At 41.6% G+C, this 25,325-nt stretch overlaps 1 protein-coding gene across 1 annotated transcript in view; it reads left to right on the forward strand.

The window, feature by feature from the left end:
* The first annotated feature begins 2,384 nt into the window (after positions 1 to 2,384).
* Positions 2,385 to 25,325, forward strand: part of SLC6A4 (solute carrier family 6 member 4) — a 54,531-nt gene continuing 31,590 nt past the window's right edge. Inside the window, exon 1 of the mRNA XM_051992241.1 lies at positions 2,385 to 2,951. The gene's annotated coding sequence lies outside the window, so the exon portion shown is untranslated. The remainder of the gene's footprint in view (positions 2,952 to 25,325) is intronic.

Genomic DNA, 25,325 nt, shown 5'->3' on the forward strand with positions numbered 1-25,325 from the left:
AACAAAAGACAGATCCTTTAAGGAGTTTAGTAATTAAAGGAAGACCCCAAACTTATTTTTTTAAGGTAGGGAAGGGGGACAGCTAGGTGGGTACAGTGGATAGAGTACTGGCTCTGGAGTCAGGAGGACCTGAATTCAAATCTGACCTCAGATACGTAGTATCTGTGTGATCCTAGGTAAGTCGCTTCACCCCGTTTGCCTCAATTTTCTCATCTGTAAAATGAGCTGGAGAAAGAAATGGCGAACCACTCCAACATCTTTGTCACCAAAACTCCAAATAGAGTCACAGAGAGTTGGACGTGATTCAACAACAGTAAGGAAGGGAAGATCTGAGCATGTTGGAAGGAAGAAAGAAAAGGGATTTTTAACAAAAGAAAGATCGATATTTGAACAGGTAATTGTGAGAGTGAGGTCTTAGAGTTTTGAACATTTTGTCCTAAAAGGAAGTGAACAAACACTTATTAAGTGCCTACTATGTGCCAGATACTGTATAGTCTCATTTGATCTTCACAAGACCCAATATGAGTGCTATTACTATTCCATGTGACAGTTTAGGAAATTGAGGCAGTCAGAAGTTAATGATTTGTGCAGAATCAACAGCGCTAGTAGGTGTTTGAAGTTTTTCTTAGGTATCCCTTCATGGTATTCTTTGGTAGTTTGATGAAACTTATGGACCTCATCTCAAAATAATGTATTTAAATAAGTCATTGAAAGAAACACTAAAATTGTGTGATGATCAATTACGAAAGACATAGCTCTTCTCAGCAATACAGGGATCTGAGACAATTCCAATAAACTTGGGTTGGAAAATGCCATCTGCATCTGGAGAGAGAACTATGGAGACTGAATGTGGATCGAAGCCCACTATTTTCACCGTTTTTTGCTTTTTTTGTGGCTTTCCCCTTTTGTACTGATTTTTCTTTCATAACATGACTAATACAGAAATATGTTAAAAATGACTGCATATGTATAACCCAAATGAGATTGCTTCCTGTTTTGGGGAGGAAAAGAAAAAAAATTGGAACTCTAAATCTTACAGGGATGAATGTTAAGAACTACCTTTGCATGTAGTTGGAAAAAATACCATTGAAACTTAAAAAAAAATTAATATATGAGAAACCAGGTTTTAACTTTGCAAGTAGAGATTCTTTCTGGAAATTAGAGCTGAAATAGGCTATTTTGAAAGGTAATAAGTGATGTCTATTTTTAAATTTATGAAAACACTAATATATATATATATATATATATATATATATATATATATATATATATATATATATATAGAGAGAGAGAGAGAGAGAGAGAGAGAGAGAGAGAGAGAGAGAGAGAGAGAGAGAGAAATGTGAAATTTCAGTTAGAATTATCTTGAAAAGAGAGCTATATTCCCAGGTGGAGAAGTCAATTTTGCCATGTGTGTGGCTTTAGATAAGTGATTTCCCCTGTTGTGGAGGAATTCCCTCCCTCTCCCTCTTCTAGAAAGTGAAGGGACTGGGTGCTCTTTAAGTTCCCTCTGGTTTCTTGTTCTCTGATCCTAAGTTGTGGGCTTCTCATAACCCCAGATCCCCAAGGGCGTCCTCCGTGCTTGCAGTACTCATATCGATGTCAAGGTGGCAGCAAAGCCTCATCACTGAATCCTCAGAGAAGGTTGAGACTCCCTCCCTGTATCCCTTTCTCTCCCCCCTGCATCCCATACATTTGTGGCTGGAGCCCAGAGAGCAGATACCTTCCTCACTCCCCAGTTCCAGAATCTTAGTTCTGAGATCACTGTTTTGCTCTCTGAGGTTTCAGGGGAAAAAACTCTCCAAGTGAGTCCCAAATACACAAGCCTGAAGTAGTTTAGCTGAGACTGTTTTGGCACAAAAAATCTTCCTGGTTTTAATATGATGGGGGGGGGGTGTTGAGGAGCAGGGAGAGATGGGCAAGGAGCCAGAAGCTTTGCTTGTTTCCCAGATTCTCTTTGTGGAGGGAATAGTCTCTTTGAGTACTTCTTCCTTTAGAAACGATTAAGGGTCTCTTTCAATGACTGGACTGAAAGGAGGGACTGTGGTCTGGTTTGTAAGTTTCTGGGACTTCAGTTTTTTGGGGGGAAGAGAAACTTAAAATTTGTTGTTGTTCTTCTTGTAATAGAGCGGGGGAAACCCAAATAGGAAAAATGTCTCTCATTCCCCAAACCCAAAACTGGGGCTTTGATTTCTTCCTCTTATCCCTTTGATTCCTTCCTCTTATCCTAAGGTCAGGGACCCTTTTCCGGACCTGCAGGAACTCCTTCAGGCCAGTCCAGGGTAGTGCCGTCTGGAAAGAGTGTTGGCCCCTGGAGTTCCGTCTGAAAGGGATCTGAGAAGTTATTTAGCCTAGTATAACTCCCTCGTTTTACAAATGAGGGAAATTGAGGCAAAGAGAAGTTAGATCTAAGTATAATAGTAGAATTCATATGGAGCTCTTCTGCCTCTACCTAACTTCCCCAGAGTCTGAGAGTTTGGGTTCTAATCCTGGCCCTCCAGAGTCCTCAGTTTCCTTCTCTGTAAAATGAGGGGACTGGAGGACCTGGGAGATCCGCTCTAGTTCTGTGTGATCGTCCTCAGAGGAGCCGTCGCGATGGGATCCAGCACGATTCTGGGGTGTTCTCTGCCTGTCAGCTTCGGGGTTCCTGCTCCCTAGAGCTGCCCCAAGCGCCTCCTTGCAGCCACCCACCGCTAGGAGGAAATCACAGCGGCAGCCGTGGTGAAACATAAAGTTTATTCAGCTAAAAGTGACGCAAAAATTCTTCAAGAGCTCTTTGGCAGCCGATTATCTGGAAATCAGACCATGTGAGGGGCCTGGAGTACAAAAAGCTCCCCCTCTCCATGGGCAGCTCGCGCGCTCCAGGTCAGGCGGCAGAGTGACTTCAGGGCCGAGGCACTTGGAGAGCTCCCCGGGGAGAAGGCGCTCCGGAGCAGCGGGCGCCCGCGCAGGTACTGGCTCCCTCCGCCCCGCAGCCCTCCGCTCTCCCCATTCCGCGGGCGCTCCTCCCCAAGCCCCCTCTCTGGATCGCCTGGGAGAGAGGCAGTAAGTGGACCCAAAGATCCCAGCGCTGTCCCTGGCCGCTTTTCTGGGCAGCCTTAAGTTTCCAGAGTGCTCCAGGGACAGGAGAGGAAAGGAGAGAAGATGGGAGGAGAAGAAAAGAAAGGAGAGGAGAGGAAAAGAAAGGAAAGGAAAGAAAAGAAAAAAGGAAAGGAAAGAAGAAAAAGGAAAGGAAAGGAAAGGAAAGGAAAGAAAAAAGGAAAGGAAAGGAAAGGAAAGGAAAGGAAAGGAAAGGAAAGGAAAGGAAAGGAAAGGAAAGGAAAGGAAAGGAAAGGAAAGGAAGGAAAGGAAAGGAAAGGAAAGGAAAGGAAGGAAAGGAAAGGAAAAGAAAGGAAAGAGAAAAGGAAAGAAAAAAAAGAAAAGAAAGGAGAGAGGAAAGGAAAAGAACCGTAAGCAAAGGAAAGGAAAAGAAAGGAAAGGGGAAAGGAAAAGTAAGGAAAGGAAAGGAAAAGAAAGGAGAGGAGAGGAGAGAAAAGGGAAGAAATGGAAAGAAGAGAAAAAAGGAAAGGAAACAAATGGAAAGAAGAAAAGAAAAAATAAGAGGAGAGGAGAGAGGAGGGAAGCAGGGTCAGGGGCTTGGCTGGGGGATGCTTGCAGCTGCAGGTGTCTCTGTAATGGGTGAAACGGGGAAAGGGACACTGCAGAAACAAGTTCTCGGTATGGTTGGGGCACTGGGAGAGAAATGCTTTCCGTCTCGTTTGGCTTTGACTTTGACTTTGCACCTTAAGGGAAAATTTAGGTTTTCTGTGGTCGCCTGTTGCCTCACCCGGGCTTCGCCAGGGACCATTGGACACAAACAAATGTCCGAGCGCTGAGAGAAGTGAATGAATGCTGGGGTCAGCTCCCCGAGTCTGCATCCCCCGAGCAGGGGTCGGGCAGGGAGGCAGCCTGCTCCCAGCTTCCTCGGGGCATTTGGACTTTCTGTCAAATTCAAATCCTTGTTCAACACGGCTGAAACTGATGAACTTAATATGGATTTTTTTTTTTTTCCTATAAAGCCAGAGTCTGCGTGTTGTGGGTAGAAAGTGCTAGACCCGCAGTCAGGGGAAAACTGGGTTTAGATCTTGTGCAGAGGCACGACTCACTTTACTTTTCTGAGCCTCAGTTTCCTTATTGACAGATAAGGCTCTCAATGCCTGGAGTAACTCCCGGGATCGTTGGGAAGCTCAGAGGAGGCACGTGAAAGCTCTTTGTCAGCTCTCAAATCGCGTGCATGTTATTATGAGTTTGTGGGTCTCTTTAGGAGTTTACAAAACTCCCTGAAGCCAGAGGGCTCCAGGCCGTTGCTTCCTTTCCCCCTGACCTACTGCATATTAAAAAGAACATTTGCTGCTCTGGGAGGGATCGGTCCCTTTATTTTGAAAGCCGAAGCTCAGGAAAGCTGAACCACTTGCTCAGAGACGGCACTTGTAAGTGTCAGAGGCAGGATTTGAATCCAGATCTTCCTGTCGCCAGATCCCACAGTCTCCCACAGCTAGGCTGTCTTTTTTTCCTTGGTAAATGTGTATATGATCTGTTTTGACTGGATGAACCAGGTCAGTGGATTATTTATGAGTTTGCTTAGCTCCCTTTGTGGCGAGAGAAGGGCAGCTGGTCCATATAGTGAATGGCTTTTGCTTTCCATCCCTTCAGGAAACGCCTAAGAAAACTAACGCGGGGGGTTCGTGGGGACCGTGAAAGGGCAGGGGTGCTGAGCCCCGGGGAGGAGCGGTGTCTCCCTCGGCTCAGGAGGGACGGGGTCTAGAAATGTGCACCCAGTTCCCTGTTAGAAGCTTTTGGACCAAGCCCGTCGGGTCAAAAGGGCCATGATCTTCCTCTGAGAGTCTCTGCCACAGGGAGTGACCCGCCTGCTCGTGACTGTGGGCGCAGAAAGCCCACAGCCAGGGAGATGCAAGCTACTTTGTGTGTTTTCTCAGGGAACCAGGGTGAGAGATGGTTTTGACATGGCTCCATCAATGAATGTCCCTGCCTCCTACTAACTGGGTATAAGCAGTCCAATTAGGAAACCTCAGGGATGTTGCCTGCCAACAGTGTCATCCAGATCTATTTTTCATTACTACTTGCTCTGTAAGACTCTGAATGTGCTGTGGGGAGCAGGGAAGGAAGGGCCCTGTGGGCAGTTGTTGAGGGGCATGAGCAGGAGCAAGGATGAATATTCAGTCTCGCTGTCCCCCTGAGCAAGGGAGGGCAGATGGGTTTCTCAAAAATCTTCAGTGAAGACCATTCATGGTCAGGGGCCTGCTGAATTCCTTTCAGTAAATATATCAGAAGCTCCCACTCTTACTGGAGAATGTCTCTCTGTGTGTCAGGCACTGATTAAGTTTAAAAAAAAAAAAAGCAATCCTTGCCTTTGGGGAGATTGCAAAATATTTATAAATTGATGCAAAATGACTTCAAGAGGAAGAGTGGTACCTGGGTGGATCTGGGAAGGTTTGCTGAAGGAGAAACCCTAAAGGAAAGTGGGGCTCCTGAAGCAAAGGAAAGAAAAGGAAAGAAGAAAAAAGGAGAGGAAAGGAAAGGAAAGGAAAGAAAAAGGAAAGAGAAAAGGAAAGAAGAAAAAAGGAGAGGAAAGGAAAGGAAAGAAAAAGAAAAAGAAAGGAAAGACAAAAGGAAAGAAGAAAAAAGGAGAGGAAAGGAAAGGAAAGAAAAAGAAAGGAAAGACAAAAGGAAAGAAGAAAAAAGGAGAGGAGAGGGCAATGCTGCATGGGATAGAACAGTTAGCTTGGAATCAAAGTTCTAGCTTCAAATTCTGCCTCAGACACTTACTAGCTGCCTGAGCCTGGGGGAGAGGGTCACCTTACTTTTGTAGGATCCAGTTGTAAAATCGAAGTGCTTTTTAACTCTATATATATGGACTGATAAGGATGATGAAATAGGGGTGAAAAGGGAGTGGACTCCAAGCATGACACTAGGGAGTACTTGTGCAAAGTTATGGAGGGAGGAGATGTTGTGTTGCACATCTGGCTGTTTCATCATACTTCCTTTGGGGTTGGCGCACTGGAAACTCTTTCCTACGGCCACCTGGCCAAAATATCCTGAATGTACCAAGTCAGTCCAGGAGGTACCTAGGAAATGAAATCATGCAAGGGTCGCCTTAGAAAACAGCCCGGGAGGTTTGGCTCTTGCTGTGTTGAGAAGCTAGACACAGCAGGGAGAGGTTACAAGTCTTTGCCTCTATGTAAAGATGTCTGGGCGACAAAAGTTCCTTGGGAAAGTCTGAAGACAGTGTGTTCTGAGTAAATGGTTTTCAGGGTGTGAGTCCTTGTTCTTCTTGACTTTCCATCCTCTCCCATCCTCTTTCTTTTGGTACTTGGCAACCACAGAATCCCAGCTCCACAGATATCCACAGCAGGATTGATAGTACATCCATGTAGGGATGCTCTGAAGGGGTCCATGACCACCTTGTAGCCCCTTCTTCAGATGTTGTGCTGTCTCCAAGAGCAAGTCAATCTCTGTACTATTTGGTAGGACATTCTTTTAAAAAAAATTTTTATTATAACTTTTTATATACAAAACATATGCATGGGTAATTTTTCAATATTGACCTTTGTAAAAACTTGTTTCAACTTTTCCCCTTCTTCCCCCCATGCCCTCTCCTAGATGGCAGGTAGTCCCATACATGTTAAATATGCTAAAGCATATATTAAATACAATATATGTATAAATATGTATTTATACATATAAATATATATTACATATACATACATATTTATGCAGTTTCTTGTTGCACAAGAAAGATCAGATTTAGAAAGAAGGTAAAAATAACCTAGGAAGAAAAACAAAAATGCGGCAAACAATAACAGAAAGAGTGGAAATGCTATGTTGTGGTCCACACGCATTTCCCAGTGTTCTTTCGCTGGGTGTGGCTGGTTCTGTTCATTTCTGTAGAACATTCTTAAGCCAAAATCACTCTACTCCAAATCTGGAACCAGTGGTCCCAGCTTTCCTACATAAAGTAAGATTTACAAAGTGCTCTCCTCCCAGTAGTTCTGCAGGATGGATAAAGCAGTATCCAGTTTTTTTTTTTTTTTCAGTAAGCTCTATCTGTGACTACTTGGCTAGTAAATATATTAGTCAAGGTTTGAACCCAGGTCTCCCAACTCTACCCTAATATGCTCCTTCCATTGTACCTTGATGTCTAGAATATTTGAGTGTACATTATTTATGGAGCCTGGGTAGGCTGCTTCCCTCTTGGGATCTCAACTTCCTCTAGCTTTCAACTGGCTAGAGAGGGAGAGATTGGATTTGATGAGCTCTAAATTCCCTTCCCCCATCGAAAACCTCCAATCTCACTCTCTGATGTTCTTTTCTCAAGACACACAATGATTTTATTTGGTAGAAATGGGCTGGACACAACAAACAGTTCAGGGCGTTTTATTTTCCTTCCAGATCCTGCTAATTCACTTTAACCTAGTAACCATGGCAGATTTCAGGGTGTGGGTGGAATGGGATCAGGTGCTGAGCACACCACCAGAGAACTGGATCTGGCTCACTTAGGAACACCTATGATGTGTGGGAATCAGCCGACGGGCCTTTGTCCCTGGTGGGTGTAGAGGTACTTAGCACAACTTTGTGAATAAATATAAAGAACTGACCAGTCCATATATTTTCTTCTCTGCTTACAAAATCGCACTCTCTACTCAAATACTTTACTCATTTATAGATTTGACTCAATATCAGCCAAAGTGTCTTCAGGATCCTCAATGGAACTTGAAAGTCATAACAAAATTAATACATAAAAGGAGAAGGGAAAAACTATCAGGGGAAACTATTTAAAAACAAAAAACAAAAAACAACTGTGGTTCGGCATCAGCGGGCAAACTGTTGCCCAAACTGGCTGTTGTGTCTCAAAATGTACTTTAAAAAGGTTATTATAAAAATGGCTAATATTGGACCAAGATTTTTTAAGTAAAGGAAAAAACTATAAATCAATGGAACTTAATGGAAAGTCCAGAAACAGAACCCAATACACATGAGATTAGTGTCTGAGAAATCAAAGCCTGAAATATAGCAAGTATGGGAAAGCTTATTTAATAAAAAACTGTTGGGAAAAGGGAACATAGTGTAAAGTGACATACATTTTATGCCACATCATCTCTGATTGGCTCAATTATCTAAATATTTTAAATTACCAAAAAATTAAGAGAAAAAGGAATAATCGATTAATTTCAACCGCAACAAGGAAGAACAAATTTATTGGCAAATAGGAAAAATGTTGGAGACAAAATTGAGGGAGCTGATTATAAGAAGATAAAAGGATTTTGTATGACAAAGCACATCTTTACAGTAGATGGATTAGGAAAAATATTTGAAGTAAACAGCTCTGATAAAAATCTGACAGCATTTACAAGAAATTAATACTGACTTATAAAAGTAAAACTCATATTTATAGGAATATCCCCACATTGATGCATTCCTTCAAATGGAGAAATTATCAAAGGATATGCTAAGGCAGTTTTTGAAGAAGAAATACAAATTGGTAATAACAATTAATTAGATGTTTGAACTAATAATTGGGAAAATGAAAAATCAAAACTTGAAGAAACCACTTTCATTACCATCCAATTAGCAAAAATAGCTCAAAACAATAAGATTCAGTATTGGAAACAGACTCCCTATTATATTATTGGTGGCTTCATAGATTGCTATAAACGTTTTGGGGAGAAACCTGGCTACATACACGAAGGCAGCTGGTTAATCATTCTACTCCTAGGACTTTATCCTACAGATATTATTTTTAAAAAGAGGGGGGACCCATTTCTTTGAAAGTAGCTTCTATATTTATAAAAGAGAAAAAATTGAAAACAATCCTTCTATCCAGTGTATCTGTAGTAGGTGAATGTAATGGGACATTATAGCACCATAAATGATAAATATGAAGAATTTAAAGATATATGGAAAGACTTTCATGAAATGATACAAATCTAGCTCAGAGAATGACAACAACAAAATTAAAAAAAAAAACAATAAGAGTGACCAAATTTTATAAGTACACAGATGGAAAGGGGATTAGAAAGAGATACAGAACAAATAAATCACTTGCTATTATTTTGTTAAATTTTATATGTTTTCTAAGCCATTGGGCTTAAATAATTTGGATTTTAAGAATTTGTTTAGAGATATTTTCCATATTTTGATTGTGAATTTTATGTGCTTGAGAGGATTACTAAGTTTATAAGAAAAAAAGTGAAATTAAAAACACTCTTACCTTATCTCTAGAGGGTACTCCCAAAACAATTATGTGAAACTTATTCAGTTTTTATTTTTCTAATATTTTTATTTTAAATGCATTTATTATGATTAGTTACTTTAAAACTATTCACTTGCTATTAATTGCTTCTTGCTCCAGGAAGGTCTGCAGATTGTTTTTATAAATCTTATCCTAGGAAATATGGAGACATGCATGACCCCCAGAATCTCACAAGAGCTAATGAGGTGGCCTGGAAGGAGCCCTGAGTCTGGGCTCAAGGAGATGGGTTCAAATCATGACTCTGCCTCTTTTATTCCCTCTGTGACCCGGGCAAGGATTTCACTTCCATTTCCTTGCTCACAAAACAAGGGAGTTGGACCATATGATCTCAATGGGTCTCTTAGACTTGGTATCTCTGATCATTTTGATTTAGTTTTTTTCCTTAGAATTTTAGTCCAAACTTCAGTTTTTGTTCCTCTGTGCGTGCAAAGAGAGACCGATGTCATGCAGTGGGGAGATTCTGTCTGGGAGAGGAACACTAGAGAATCCAGGGCTTTGGGTCATCAAGTGTTCTACCACCAGCTAGCTCTGTGGTTTTAGGAAAGTCCCCTCCCCTCATTGGACCTCCTTGTTTTCCTCCTTTGTAAAATGGGGAGACGATGTGCTAGATGAATTTAAATCCAGCCTCAGACACTTACTAGCTGTGTGATCCTGAGCACGTCACAAAAATCATTGTCTGCCTCAGTTTTCTCATCTGCACATTGGGGATAATGATAGCATCTATATTGTTGGGAGGATAAAATGAGATATTTGTAAAATACTTTTCAAACTCTAAAGTGCTATATAAATTCTAGTTATGATTATTATTTTGAACTGAGAGCCACAAACCATTGGATCTGGCCAATTAGGATTTGAACTCAGATCTTTTTGACTCTAACTCTCAATCACTACACTTGGCTCTCTGAGTTCTGACATACTACAATCCTTGTAGATCCATAAGATTTGGGGCTCAGGGAGTGCTTAGCCATGATTTTTCCAATCCCTTATTTTGTATGAAGACTCATCCTAGTTTTTAGATATAATGGCAGAAGAGCTAGCAGCTGAGTGGGGGAAGAAAAGGCCTCTGAGTTCTGGATCCCGATACGCTGCTGTCCTGCATCAATATGTATTTATTGAATGTCAACGATATCCTTTCAAAGTTTGCCTGCTGTTTTTCAGCAGTCTGATGGGGCGACAACTTAGACAGGGATAAGACCGGTGAGAAGGTGCCCATGGGAGGCTGTTCCCTAACTGTAGTACAGGACAGAATTGTGACAGTGAAGGCGGTGAGTATCACTGCAAATAATCAGAGAGGTGGCGTTAAACCGTAATCTGAACGACAAGACTGGATGGGCTTCTGGGCTAAATATTCATGGAGGACACAGTGAACTGTAGGAGAGCTCCCAGAGCAGAAAAGGGGACAGAAATGTTAACATCATGGGGATGTGGGGAAGAAGCCATGCTGGACCTGGGGGGATCTGAGGTCTCCAGATCACTGACAGGGGGATGGGAGGAACAGAAAAGGCTTCCCACAGTGTTGTCACACTCAAAAACAGTCTGAGCCTCGGGATCTAGGGAGAGAAGGGGAGCAGAAAAAGGAAAAGTACTGAAGAGAAGAGAGGAGGAGAAAGAGAAAAAGAAGAGAGAAGGAAGAAAGAGAAAGAGGAGAGACAAGAAAAAAAGGAAAAGATGGAAGAGAGAATGAGAGAGAAGAAAAAAGAGGAGAGATAGAAAGAAAAGAATGAAAAAGGAGGAGAGGAGAGGAAAGGAAGACTGAGAAATGAAGAGAGAAAAGAGGGAGAATAAATAGATGAGGGAGGAGAAATAAGAGAGAGAACAGGGAAAGGGGAAGGAGAGAGAAAAAAGAAAGAAGGGAGAGGAAAGGGAAATTGAAATGAGAAGGATAGAAAAAGGAAAGAGAGAAAGATAAGAGAAGAGGAAGGGGGAAAGAAAGGGGAGAAGAGAAGAGAGGATGAGAAACAGACACTCAGACCAAGGCCAGGCTCTAGGTTAAGAACTCTAGCTGAGGGAAGGAGTCTGGATGCTGATAGGTAGAAAGAGCCAGAGTTTATATGGCGTATGTGGGGAGAGCAGGGGTTGGGGGGCACAGGGAGGGGAGCAGAACAGTTTAGTGTTTGTGCTTTAGACCCTCAAGGTTTGCAAAGAAGCAAAGAATCTGAGAATTGGGAAAGCCCTGGAGGGTTGTCCAGTACAACTGTGTTGAAAAGTTTCCAAATAGGAACATGTTGTTTTTTTACTCCTGACGTGGATAAATGGTTTATGTCATGTTTCTGCAGCTAACGATCAAATTCTTAAAAAAAAAAAATCCGACAACACAAAAAAAGCCCAAACAAACCCAAAATGTTCGTCTCAGTTCTAGGCAACCGTTTCTTTCTGTGTCCGACGCTGTCTTCCTGGGGACACATAATGGCAGGGTTCCTCTAGAGTGGAACACTCTCTTTTGTGAGTTTCCCAGACCCCCTGGCAGCAGCCCAGGGATCCCCTCTCAGACTGGTTTTTAAATGCAAGAGATTATGATTACGAAGGAGACTGGTTGAATTGAAATGAAGTTATTGGAGTTGTCAGTAGAAATAAGTTCAATGACCCTCGGTTTTTAGATCTGTACACACACACACACACACACACGGAGGGGGAAGGAGGGGGGAGGAAGGGAGCGAAAGAGAGGGAGAGAGGGAGGGAGGGAAAGAGTGAGGGAGGGAAAAAGACTCAGAGACACAGATAGAGACAGAGACAGAGAGAAATACAGAAAGACATAAAGAGGCAGAAAGAAGAGAGAAAAACAGAGATAGACACACACACAGAGATACAGACAGAGAAAGAAAGATACAGACAGAAACACAGAAACAAGAGACACAGAGAGTGACAAACACACACACCAGATACAGAGACACGGAGAGAGAGGCAGAGACAGGGGGAAAAAACCATAAAGAGAGGAGCAGGGGAGGGGAGTGGGGAGAGGAGAGAGACAGAGACAGAGACAGAGACAGAGACAGAGACAGAGACAGAGAGAGACAGAGACAGAGACAGAGAGAATGAAAACAGATGAGTTATCTTTCTTCAATTCAGGATGGAAGCTAGGGGGAAATCTCTCCCTCTTCTCCTTTTCCCCTTCTCCTTTTTTTTTTCTCCTCCTCTTCCCCCCTTTCTCTCTCTTTTTTCCTGCTCTTTTCTCTCACTTCTCTCTACCCTCTTCTTCATTCCATGGTGAGCCAAGAATGACCCTAATTATGGCTGATAAAATTAAGGGGGCTGCTTGGGATCCACCTACATCCAGGAGGAGAAAAACCATAAAGGGCTAAAATGAAAAGTGACAGAAGCAAGGACCAGCTGGTGAACCTCCAAAGCCCTCAAACACTCCCACGAGTCCCCTTCTGAATTCCCACCAAGGTTTTTGTCTCCATCTCCTCCTCTAATTAGATCGGCATTTCCTCAAGCACCAGCATTCAGGACAAACAATTCCTTATTCAGTCCCATTATTTCCTCCATGTTGTTTAATTACCAGTATTGTAACCACCATTTTCTCCTCTTTTGCAACAGATCCACAGTATTTCATTAATATAACAGGTTCAAGAAGCTTTTGTGGGCTGGCCTGGGAACCCAACCATGTATAACATTGTTTCTATGGGAAAGTGCATTCTGGGCTTTCAGAAACTACTTAAAACTGGCCTTTTGAAACACTAGACAGACATTTGCAAGTTAGGAAGCACCTGTACTTTACAGAACCACAGCAGTTTTGAGTGAAAGGGAATCAAGGAATCCATAGAGTTAGAGCTGCAAAGGAGCTCACAGGATCATAGTCCAACCCCTTCATTTTACAGATGAAGAAACTGAGGTGCAGAGAGGGTTGTGATTTATTCCAAGTCACAAGGGAGTGTCGAGGGGACATTTGAACCCACATAGTCTGATGCTAGAGACAGCGTACCGTGATCCTTTAGCCCTGCTGGGTTAAGGCAGAAAAGACATTCACCAAGCAAAACACTCAACAAGTCATTTATAATTTGCTTAAAGACCTTGAAAGAATGAAACCCATGAAACCCATTATATCCTGAGGCCGCTCATTCTGCTTTTTTGGTGACTCTCATTATTAGAAAGTTTTCCTGGTTACTTTTTAAAGCCTAAGTCCATCCCTCCGCCTACCCATTGCTTTGGGTTTGGGGCCAGTCCCTCTTTCACATGAGAGCTTTTAAAATACAGGTTTGTTTCCAGGCAAGTGTAAAAGGCCATTTGAAAAGCGGTGTCAATCTTTTTCAGTTCATAATGATTATTGAAATAATAATTCTGACAGATCCCTGGGGTTCTGCTATGACCCACTTGATGTGTGAGCATACATGTGTCTGTATTGTGTATGAGGAAGGGAGAGAGAGAGGGAGAGAAAAAGAGAGAAAGAGTCGGAGACAGAGACAGACAGAGACAAAGAGAAAGAAACAGAGAAAAGGAGAGAGAGACAAAGATGGGAGAGACAGAGGGAGACAGAGAGAGACAGAAACAGAGAAAGAGAGAGATGGAGGTGGGGAAGGGAAAGGGGAAGAGAGAGAGAGAGAGAGAGAGAGAGAGAGAGAGAGAGAGAGAGAGAGAGAGAGAGAGAGAGAGAAGGAGGGAAGGAGACAGAGAGCTATGGTGATGGACTAGGCAACAGAGGTTAAGTTTATCTCTTGTCATCTTCTGACCAAACAATATCCTCCCTAGCTCTCCAACCTGTCCCCTCCCAACTGGACAGGATACGTACGGGTTTACGGAAGGCATAATGTTCAGAAATCATTGATCACTCACACGGGACTCAGGCAGTTTGCGTTTCCAATCCCTATTCCCCAGTGCTGATCATATGCATGACTCCTCAGGAGTAACAAATCTGTGTAAAATACAAGTTCCTCCTTGCTCCTTCCCCCAGGAACGTACGAGGAGAACGATCTTTGGACTGGGAAAAAATAACAAAAATAGTTATCAGAGAACTCACACCCAAGATAAGTGAGACGCCGGAGCTATTCACACAGTGTGAACTGCTCGCTGGGGTGCAGGTGGTGAGCTCTGAAATCTCGGGAGAACGGGAGCAGGGCCGCAGGACCAGAGACTGACTCTCTCCCTTTTCAGAAGGGAGAACAATTACAAGGTGTAATATAAAGAATGGTGAACTTGACATCATGGGGCCCGAGTTCAAATCCTGTCTCTGATACCTTATTGCCTCTATGTCAGTCACTCTTGTTGGGTCTGTTTCCTCATCCATAAGAAAATGGGGGGAGGTACATCCAGCTCTAGATCTATTCTTCTATTTAACTCCTTGGGTCTTGTTTTCCTTATCTGTAACATGAAGACTAGGTGAAATTATATGAGGCAACCTCTAAAGTCTCTTTCAGTTCTTGATCAGTGATCTCATGATCTTATAAGGGGCAGAAGGAAGATTTTTGGTTGTGTCGGGAAAAATGGCAATAAGTTGGAGCTGTTCAAATGGAAGGTGGTGATCTTGTGTGGGGAGGAGTAGACAGGGAGTTTCCCATCCCTGGAAGTCCTCAAGCAGGGACCTCGTGAGCACATATTGGGGTTGTTCTAGGGCAGGAGTTCTCAATCTGCTGTAGGTTGAGTGAAATTAAGCATTTTCTTCAATTATTTAGACTTCATCAGACCATCAAAGAGGTCCAGGACTCACAAAACAGGTTGGGAACCCCTGTTGTAGAGGGAATATCTTTCCAGTTAAACTCCATGACTTACAAGATCACTGCTAAGTCTAAGATTCTGGGATTCTATAGTTCAGGAGCTATAAATATCTAAAAAAAAGCTAAGATGAGTAAGGCGGTGTGTGAGAAGTACCTCTGGGGAAGACGTCATGGAGAAGGTAGGCCTTGAGTTTGTGTTAACAGGATAAACCAGTGAAGATTCAAGCAGAAGGAACTGATTGGGCCAGCCTGCAGAGATGGGGCCATTGTAGGTATGGGCAGGGGACAATTAGTCTGGCTGAATCTTAGGTTTCACCTGTGGAAAAAGGGAAGTTAACATTCCAATGCTCACCTAGATCACTGGTATTAGTAGGGAGAATACCGAATGGAGGCCTATGTCCTCATTCTAGCTAAGGTCAGCAAGTCTCTTAACCCTATAGACCTCAGTTTGCTGCGTACATGGAGAAGTGAATACTAATTGGACAAAAAATGGGAAAGTGTTTTGAAAATAAAAGCAAAAACTAACAGCAAGTGGGGAACCCGTAGGTACTTCATGATTGTGTCCCCTTCCAGAAAGAATAGAAAGAGGCCGTTGTGATGGCAAATATCCAAATGGTTCCCAGGCCAGACCAATACCCTGTCTTATAGGCCCAGGCTTCCTTCTTTCCTTCCTTTGGAATTGAATGGCTTCTCTTCATTCTGATACAGTTTTACCCACATGTCTAATCTAGTCCAATACAGTCCAACAAACATTTATTTATCTATTATGTTCAGGGGGCTGTATTGGGCTAATAAAAATACAAAGACAAAAAATTCAAGGACAACTCCAAGGTTGCAAACTTGGAAACTCTAAATAGATGTTGATGCCCTCAACCAAAAGGGAGAAATTTGGAGGAGAGGGGAGAGAAGAATCCATAACATAGGAAATGGCTTCCAGGCAGTTGCTGATACAGGAATGGAAAGAGACTGAGGTAGACACGGAGGGGGGTCTCCAAAGCCTTAATGCAGTTTTAAGATTGCCTTCCTGTTTTACTTTTATTTTTAAAATATTTTCTCATTTTTTTGGTCCTTTTGGCATTCACTTCTTCATTTAGAGAAAACTGAGGTCTATAGGATGAAGGACTTGCTGATTTTAGCTAGAATTAGGATGTAGGTCTCAATTCAATACTTTTTGTGACATTTTATATGTGTGTCTGGGTCTTAGGAGACCCAGAGTTATAGATCCAAACACTGTGAGCACCAGAATTTACCCCCATCCCCAGCATGCTGTGGCACTTAAGACATATTAAATGATCACTCTGAAAAGTTGACGATAAGACCCAAGGGAAGTCTGGGCTTTTTGTTTGAGCAGAAGGTTCCCACAACATAGGAGGGATCATTTCCCACTCATTTTCTAAGTGAAAAAAGTGGAGCTCAAAGTTATTTAAATGCCTTGCTCAATCACACATGTAGCAATTATTTTTCTCGTCTCATTATTGTCTTTTGCATTTATATTACAATCATTGCTCCTTAATCCATCCCTACTATTAAGTTCCCCTCTATAATAACAACAAGAAATTTCAAACCCAAATAAGTGACTGCAGCTGATTGTGCATACTACATTTCTACTCATAGTCCTCCATCTCTTTACTGAGAGAAGAGAAGACATGGAAAAAGTGGTAACCATTTGAGCAAAGGTCTTTGATTCTAAATCATCATGCTGCCTCTATACCACAGGACATAGAGAGCTTCTGGGTCTACCCCAAACTCATTGCATTAAATTGAAAAACTTCCAAGATGAGAAATTTGGGGGGTTTCTGCCTGCTTTTGTAATATTTTGTTGACATAAATCAATTTCTCAGTAAATGGCTAAATTCCCAGGATTTTTTACCCAAGATGCTGAAATGAGTCCAAGTCCCCAAAGATGATTCAGTATTTTTTCTTGTTCAGATATTCCTTGCCACAGGCCATTTTCCTCTCTGATATCAACCTATGTGGAGGTCATGTTGGGATACCAAAGGTCTATTAGTGAAGCACAAGTTCCAGGAAAAAACTCCCCAAAACCAAATGTTTCAAGTATGGTCCAATCTACATGCTTGTGGTCCCACATAATCTAGAAAAGTGGGAGACTCATCACCAGAAGGCTAGCCACCAGGGAAAGGCACTCACAAAGAATGTCTACTAGAAAGATTATGCTTTTAAGTCCATGAATTTGAACTAGTTTTGAAAGAAACTAGGGATTCTAAGAAATGGAGGTGAGAAGGGAGGGTATTCTAGACCTGTGCCGAGGCAGAGATAAAGTAGTTATTTGTGAGACCCAGCAATTCACTCATCTTGGTGAAATCATAGATCCTGTATGTACTGAATAGTCAACCTCTCTGAAAGGCTAAAGAAGTAATATGGGTATTTTTACCGTGTTTAACACATATTGAATTAACTGCTATCTAGGGGAAAGGTTGGGAATTGGAATACAAGGTTTTACAAGGGTCAATGCTGAAAAACTATTTTTGCATATGTTTTGAAAAGAAAAAGCTTCAATAAAAAAGAAATAAAACCATATAATTATGGTAGGAAAGATAAAAAAAGAAATAATATGGGGCAAGGAGATGGCTAGCATTCTGAAGGTTCATTTCTGCCTTTCTTGAACTCATACAATAACCTAAGTTTAGCAGTTTCTTAGTTTATCCATCATCACATTCTCTTGTGCCCATAAAGACCAATGTGCATTGTTCTAGGACCGTCCTTCAGGAGAGAGCTAAGCCCTCACCGGCAGACTGTTTATATGCAGAGTAATTCTGGGTGGGGGGATGGAGGGCTGGGATGGTATTCTAAAGGAAGGTGGTGCTTGGATAGAGCTTGCAGAAAGTGAGGGATTCTGGGAAACAGAATCGAGGTGTGAATGTGTTCCTGATGGGAGACAGAATGTCATTTAAGAGGAACAGTCCAGTTTGGCTGAAATATGGTGTGCATTAAGGAGAGTAATGAGCAATAAAGTGGGTAAGGCAGACTGGAGCTAAAGGGATTTAGAAGCCAAAAAGCAAAGTTTGTATTTTCTCCTGGAGGCAGATGGGAAACATGAGAGTTTTTGAGCCAAGGAATGATATAGTTAGAGCTGCACTTAGGACAATTCCTTTGGCCATTCTATGGAGGATGGATTAGAGAGGAGAGAAGTAGGAAGATAGTTAGGAGACTATTCTAATAGTCCAGACTAAGAGTGAAGAAACCTGTTGGAGAGAAGGAACAGATGCAAGAGATGAGGAATCAATGGGATTTGTCAAGGGATCACACAAGAGGTAAGAGGCAGAGTGAGGAGATGAGGAGGACTTTAAGATTAGGAACGTGGAAGAATGGAAGTATGTGATAGCCTTCAGGGAGCTGCAGTTTGCTAATGGGAGAGGAGAGTTTGGATGGAAAGGTAATGAGTAGAATTATGATCGTATTGACTGGAGTTGTCTGTTGGAATCCAGTCAGGGAGGCTGTAGAATCAATAGACTTCTTATTTTGAAATGATCAGCTAGGAGGCCATTAAGCTCTGCAGGTTAGGGCTCAGAAATACCACAACAGATCTATATGAAATCTTCTCCTCTGTCAAGTACTGTCAAAGTCCTGCTTAGTAAAAGAATAAATAAATAAATAATAATAAAAAGATTCCCTGGGAGTCAGTGTCTAAAATCACGGTGCTCTTTGCTCCTGGTTCTATAATAGCATTGAAATGAAGGATAATCTGAAGCCTGAGGGGGACATTAAGCTAGAAATGTGGGATGTCCAGACACGCTTTGACAAGCAGGCAGAAACGATCTTGCTTTATATTATGCAACAGAAATTGTTGGGGGTTTTTTAGTCTCCTTCCTAAAGTTGGTGCTTGTTTTTGTCTCGAACACAAATTCGCTTGTTTAATCTTCTTCAGGTGCTCTGTTAAGCCAAGGGCAAGTGAGCCTATGGCCCTCTGAGCACTTGGCATTGAAAGAGACCTCTGAGCTGAGCTCAGGCCTGCCCCCTTGGCTGCTTTGGCCCCACTGTTCCATCTGGAGGAAGAATGGTTCCAACATGGTGGGACTGACTCTGCCGTTAACTCTTTGTGTAGGTTCCCACAAACCCACTTCATCTCTCTGGACCTCAGTCCGTCATTTGTAAAATGGAGATGATGATGTTTGTCATGCTTTATCTCTATTTCAATAATAACAAAAGGAGAGGACCTACATGTATGAACAAGGGCTCGGTAACACTGTGGGCTGTGGGGACCCGAATATTTTGATTTGGGGTCACACAGCCGCAGTCACTGGACTGGCACCCACAGGATCAAGGACACAAAGGTGGGGTTAAGAACCCCTGAAGAAGCTTCACCTGCATCTGCATTTTCTCTTAGCTCTGAGGCAATATTGATCTGTGAGGTTAAAGTATGGGACTGGGATAGAGGACTTGAAGGCCTATTTGAGATGTGCTGTCTGAAATAAGGCAGAGAAATATAATCCTGGGCATTTCCAAAGGGCAGGGCCTGCTGATGACTAATGATGGTTCTGTATTTATACAGTGATTGCTCACCTGTGAAAAAGGTGGGAATTCAGGTTCATATTGGCAAAGAAATGAAATCAGCTTTCTTTTTTGCAGGAAATTTGCACAGAAGACATGTCAAATGAGGGCTTATTCCATTGAAATGAACTGGATTCTTGGCAGAACTACACTAATTAGGCTGGGCTGCTTCTGAGGAGCCTTGTAAAGAGAGCTTCTCACTGTTGACATTTCAGATTGTAGAGAAGAGGTGAATAGAAAGAACCTGACAATAATGTAAGAGATGATGCCCCTGAACAAGGGCTTGTTGTGACTTGCTCCCCGTGACAGTGACCTTAGACCTAGAAGAGATCAGAGTTCAGCCAGCCCTTGCCTTATCTGTGGTCCTCAGAAAGGTTGCATACCTTATTATCATGAGTTATGCTGAGCCTTCCTCCAGGAGTCCATGCACTCTGACCTGTGTGTATCCATTAACATGTGGGTAGAAAGAATATCCAACAATGGTTGAGGATACACAGACTGTGTCCATGGAACCAAGTGAAGTTTTATATGGAGTCTGGATCAGCAACCTGGCCCTCATTCACATCAATCCAATACAATTCATCCCAACTTAATCCAACAAACATTTATTTTTAAAATTAAATTTGAATTGTATCAATTAACAAACCTTTATATTTTCACTCCCTCCCCTACAATAGAAAAAAGAAGAAAAGAAAACAAAATCCTTTTAAAATATGAATATCCATGTAAAATAAATTTCCAAACTGAGCATGGTCAAAAATATCTAATTTTATAAATTTAGTCCCTTGCCTCTCTTTTAGGAGGTGAGTACTATTCTTCACCATTGGTCCTCTGGAATAATGTTGATCACTAGATTGATCAGAGTTTTTAAGTTCTTCAAAATTATTCATTTTGACAGTGTTGTTACAGTTCTCACTTCACTCTGCATTAGTTCACATATGTTTCTTTTTTATTAAAGCTTTTTATTTTCAAAACATATGCATGGATAAGTTTCTTTTTTTGCTTTGAAATTTTTTTATTTACAAAACATATGCATGGGTAATTTTTCAGCATTGTCCCTTGCAAAACCTTGTGTTTCAAATTTTCCCCTCTTTCCCCTCTATTTACCAAGCTCCAGGGGGAGAATCCTTCTCTTGGTATAAAACACTTAAAGTCAAATGTCTTCCTTCCATAGTTTCTTTTATCTGTGTGCTTTTACACATTCTCCTTGAGGTGAGTGATAATGACACGTACGTCAAGGATCCCCGAGGAGAATGATCCACTAAGTCTTATAGATAGAGACTATCTGAGGAGATGGGAAGAAAGGAAGAGAACAAGAAATAGGATTGGCCTGAACAAGGTTGTTGGGAGGATCAAATGAATGTGTGAAACCCTCAATAAAGTACCATCCAAAGTCTAATGTGAAAGTGTAATCAAGAAGGTACAAAGTTCTATGTAGTTTCAAGATTCTGAAGGGAAAGCTTTTCCTAGCCTATCTCCTGAGATCTCCTCCTCCAGTTCTCCGGGTTCCCTTGTCTTGGATAATCCTGAGAGGGATGGGAGGGAGAAAACTAGAAAGGGGGAGAACTCACTCAGGATCAGAAAGTCTGGGAAGACTTTCCTGGAGAAGACAGAGACTTAAATTATTATTTTTTTAATTCTAGGTGCCGAATATAGTGCCTTACAATATAGTGCCTTACATGTAGCAAGTATTGAACAAATGTTTGTATAATTGAATCAAATTGTAGCTACTTCAGTCAACTATTAGAGTCAGTGGTGGTTTATAGACACAGGAACTTTGTAGCTGCTCAGAACAAAGCCAGAAAGCCAGGGATGACTCTCCTTAATACCATCTGCCCCAGTTCAAGATGAGGGTACCAAATAATGAAGAAGCAGAGGATGAGGCACAGGGAACATTAGGCCATTAGAATTGATTGTCAATATACTTTTAAAGGTCCAGAAGAATATCGTACATGGTATCCCAGGAGAACACCAGTCTATATTTATTTTTTTTTTACCATCTATCTTCCTTTTAGATCATAAATGAAATCTAAAAACATAATTTCCATCCTAACTCTGTAGGTTCATCCATTAAACAGATATTTATTGAATATCCACTACTATGGGCAAGGTACCATGGATGATATCAAGAAGAATAAGGTATAGTTCCTGCTCTCATAAAGATAACAACTAATAGGACAGATAAGTCAGATAAACAATTTATTAGTAGATTGGAGCCAGATCAGGCCAGGTTAAAATTTTACATTTCATCCTATAGGCATTAGGGAGCAACTGAAGATTATAAAGCCAGGGAATAATATGGAATACAATCGAGAAACCAGGTTCCAGTCTCTTCTCCACCCTTTGTTATTTAGAAAGCTGTAAGCAAGTTCCACAATGTTGCAAATACTCAATTTTACCATCTGTGAAATGGGGATACTAATACTCATAGGAGATCGGTGTGAGAATCAAATGTGAAACACTTTGTAGCCATAAAGTGCCATACAAAGGCCAGTGTGAAAGTGTAATAACAAAGGTTCAAAGTTGTGAGTAGGGAACCCTTTCCCAAGGTGTCTCCTGGCCCCTCTCCCTGGTTTTGTTGACTATGTATTTGTACTATATTTATCTCCTGTTACAGTCATTCTAATTGTTCTGGGAGGGGAGATGATAGGTTGGGCCACTTTATTGCAGATGAGCCTTGAGCTGTCATTTGAGAGAGAAGGGGGAGAAGTGCTAAATAAATGGAAGAGTTCTGGTTTTCATAGGAAATTTTACATTGGAAACTTAGGAGTAGGGGAGTGAGAACTAGGGGGAGGGGGCAGCAAGAAGGCCCTCAACTGGGGTGGACTTAAATCAGGTTACAAAAATAGAATCAGGGACCCACAGACCATTAGAAGTTGTGCTGGCGCGGCTCTAATATTTGACTGTGGCATTTGATAGCTCAGTTGAAATGCTAGTCATTTAATGTAGCTACATATCCTTGACATAGGTCATGGCCAGGCAAGGGAACCTAGTAGCTCCAATAACTTTAGATTTGGCCCAATTATAAACAAAATAGACAAAATACCAGTTAGTTGTGGCTCATCCTGTAACCTTAAGTTGGATCGCAAGTAGGCAATAAAAACAACCCTAACAACCAAATACATGAAATATCCTTTTCTGAATCTCCTCTATTCATAAAGAAATGAAGTCAGCATCATCTTGTCTTAGTGGTGGTCTTAGAGCTAGAGAAGTTAAGTGGCTTATCTGCAGGTTCGCTATATATGCCTTAGATGTAGAAGGTCACTAAATGAGCTCACAAATGAAAAATGGGACTGGAAGGGGAAAAAAAAAAAACAACAACAACAACAGAACGATCAAAACTGAATGCTGTGGAAATTATGGCAACCTTAGCCCCAAAGAAGAGATAGAAGAAGGCACCTCCCTTCCTTCTTGGCAGGGGTGGGTGAAGGGTGTGGGCGTGGAACCCTGTACCTGCTGTCAGGCCTTTTCAGTTTGTTAGTTAGTTTTACTGTATTGTTTTTCCTTCTCTCTATCTCTGTCTCTGTCTTTTTCTCTTTTAATTCTTTGTTATAAGTGATGATTCTCTGAGAAGGAGAAGGATACATTGGGAACTTATACATAATGTAGAAAGAAAAGTTATCAAAATTTTATTTTGATTTAGAAATTTAGGGGGGAAAAGAGGAAGGAGTTGGAGTGGAAGGGCCTGGGTTAAAGCCCAAGTTTTGCTTTGGAAGCTGTGGAACCATGAACAAGTCTATAAACCTTTCTGTCTTCAGTCTCCTTATCTGTACAATGGAGATAGTGAACGTAGTTTGTAAAATCTCTAACCCAGGGTTTTGTTGTTGTTGTTTTCCTGTTTTCCTGCCGCAGTGGTAGTCTGATCAAACTTCTCATTGACTTTGCTTCTCATTCTCAGAATGTTTTTAAATAATTGAAGGAAACCCCAAGTTTCATTTAGATGTTAGAGAAAATAAAGGTGTAATTTTTCCCCATACAAGTTCCCTGAATGGCCTCTTGTTAAGGATCCCCAATCTAGCTATTATTAGCATTAGTTTTGAATTGAAAGAAGTTTTCAAAAGTCATGTTGTCTACCCCATTCTGTCCTCAGACCCCTAATCTAGTTCAGATTCCATCCACAGCTGTTGAACTCTATGTGCAGAGCCAATCAGGTGGTTGTAGCTGTAAATCCCCAAGTCATCATATGCGATGAGCCCCTGCATGTGTCTTTTCCTGTCCCACTTATCCAAGAGAGGCTCCTCTATCTATTGTCACAGTTGATATTCTAGACAACCATTCACATTAGAGTATGTTTTCCTTGAATGGTATTACACAGTTTCAACTAAGCAGATGTGTGCTGACCCAGATACACCTTAAGAGAATTTTTAAAAATTCAACCCTAAAGAAATCAAATTAGCTGAAAGTCCAGAACTGAAGTTTCTCTCTCTCCCTTTTTCCCTCTCTCTTTCTCTCCCTTCCCCCTCCTCTTTCTCTCCCTCTTTCCCTCTCTCTTTTCCTCTCTTTCTCTCCCTCCCCCCTCTCTGTCTCTGTCTCTGTATCTCTGGCTCTGTCTCTGTCCATGTCTCTGTCTCTCTCTTTCAAACTTCCCCCAGAAGGCAGGAACAGTCCTGTCTTTGATTCTACCCTGCTTCATAGTAGAGCTAGGAATGCTGGCTGCAGGGCTTGCCCAGCCCTTCTGGAGAAAGTGCTTAGACTTGAGAGCTCCTTTGATGCTTGGTTTTTGCCGCCTCCAGGGAAAATAGAAATTGCCACTATTGGCTTCCTGCGTATACCTTCAGTAGGGGAAAATGGCGCCATGCCGTGGGCCCCCAACTCTACCTTCAAGGGGTTAACTCCAGAAGTCCTTCAGAGAGGGTTATAGACTTAAGAAGAGGGAGGGCAGCAGGGGAGTTCAAGGTGGTGGCTTTTCAGGGTTTTTCAGGGATACGGGAAACAAGAATGAAGCAAAAGTCAGCCAAAAGCTGCTCGGTGTTTGTCTGAAAGTTTTTCAAGAGCAAGACTAAATAAAGATCGAGAAGTGTATGGTAACCTCTCTAACCTTCAATTTCCTTATCTGTAAAATGGGGGAGTCTTAGGTCAAAAAGGGATCTAGTAGAACTGCTTCATTAAAAAAAAAAAAAAAAGGTAGAAATTGAGTCCTAGCTAGTTAAATTGATTTAACCAGAGCTACAAAGGTAGTCATTTTTAAAGATGATATTTGAACTCACATCCTCCTGACTCCAGAGCCAATTACCTTTCTGCTTTATGGCTGTTAGCCTGAGTGCCTGTTATAATTCCTCCCTTTCTAATTTCATATAGTGTAGATCACAAAGAACTAAATAGAGCATGACTTTTTCAACTCTATCTTTGGCTATGTTATATTTATTTTTCATATTGTTGTTCAGTCACGTCCAACTCTTCATGATCCCATTTGGGTTTTTCTTGACAAAGATTCTAGAGAGGTTTTTTATTTCCTTCTCCAGTTCATTTGACAGATGAGGAAACTGAGGCAAATAGGGTGAAGTGACTTGCCCAGGATCACACAGCTAGGAAGTGCCTGAGGCCAGATTTAAGCTGAGGAAGATGAGTTTTCCGGATTCTAGGCTCAGCATTCTATCCACAGTAGCATTTAACCATGCTAATTAATTATCCATAGATGATATAAAATATTTTTTCTAACTCTGTACTGTTATCTACATGTACCAGAGTTGAGGAAACTTTGTTTACATCCCATCTCTGCCTTCCTATCTGGAGTGAGCCTGGAAGAGTCATTTCAATTCAATACTTTTTGAAGCACAGTTTCCCCACCTTTAAAAACAAGGATAAAAATACCCATGATACCTTTATCTCAAGACTGCTATGAGACTGAAATGAGATGG

Source organism: Antechinus flavipes, chromosome 4, assembly GCF_016432865.1.
Source record: "Antechinus flavipes isolate AdamAnt ecotype Samford, QLD, Australia chromosome 4, AdamAnt_v2, whole genome shotgun sequence".
Classification (NCBI taxonomy): domain Eukaryota; kingdom Metazoa; phylum Chordata; class Mammalia; order Dasyuromorphia; family Dasyuridae; genus Antechinus; species Antechinus flavipes.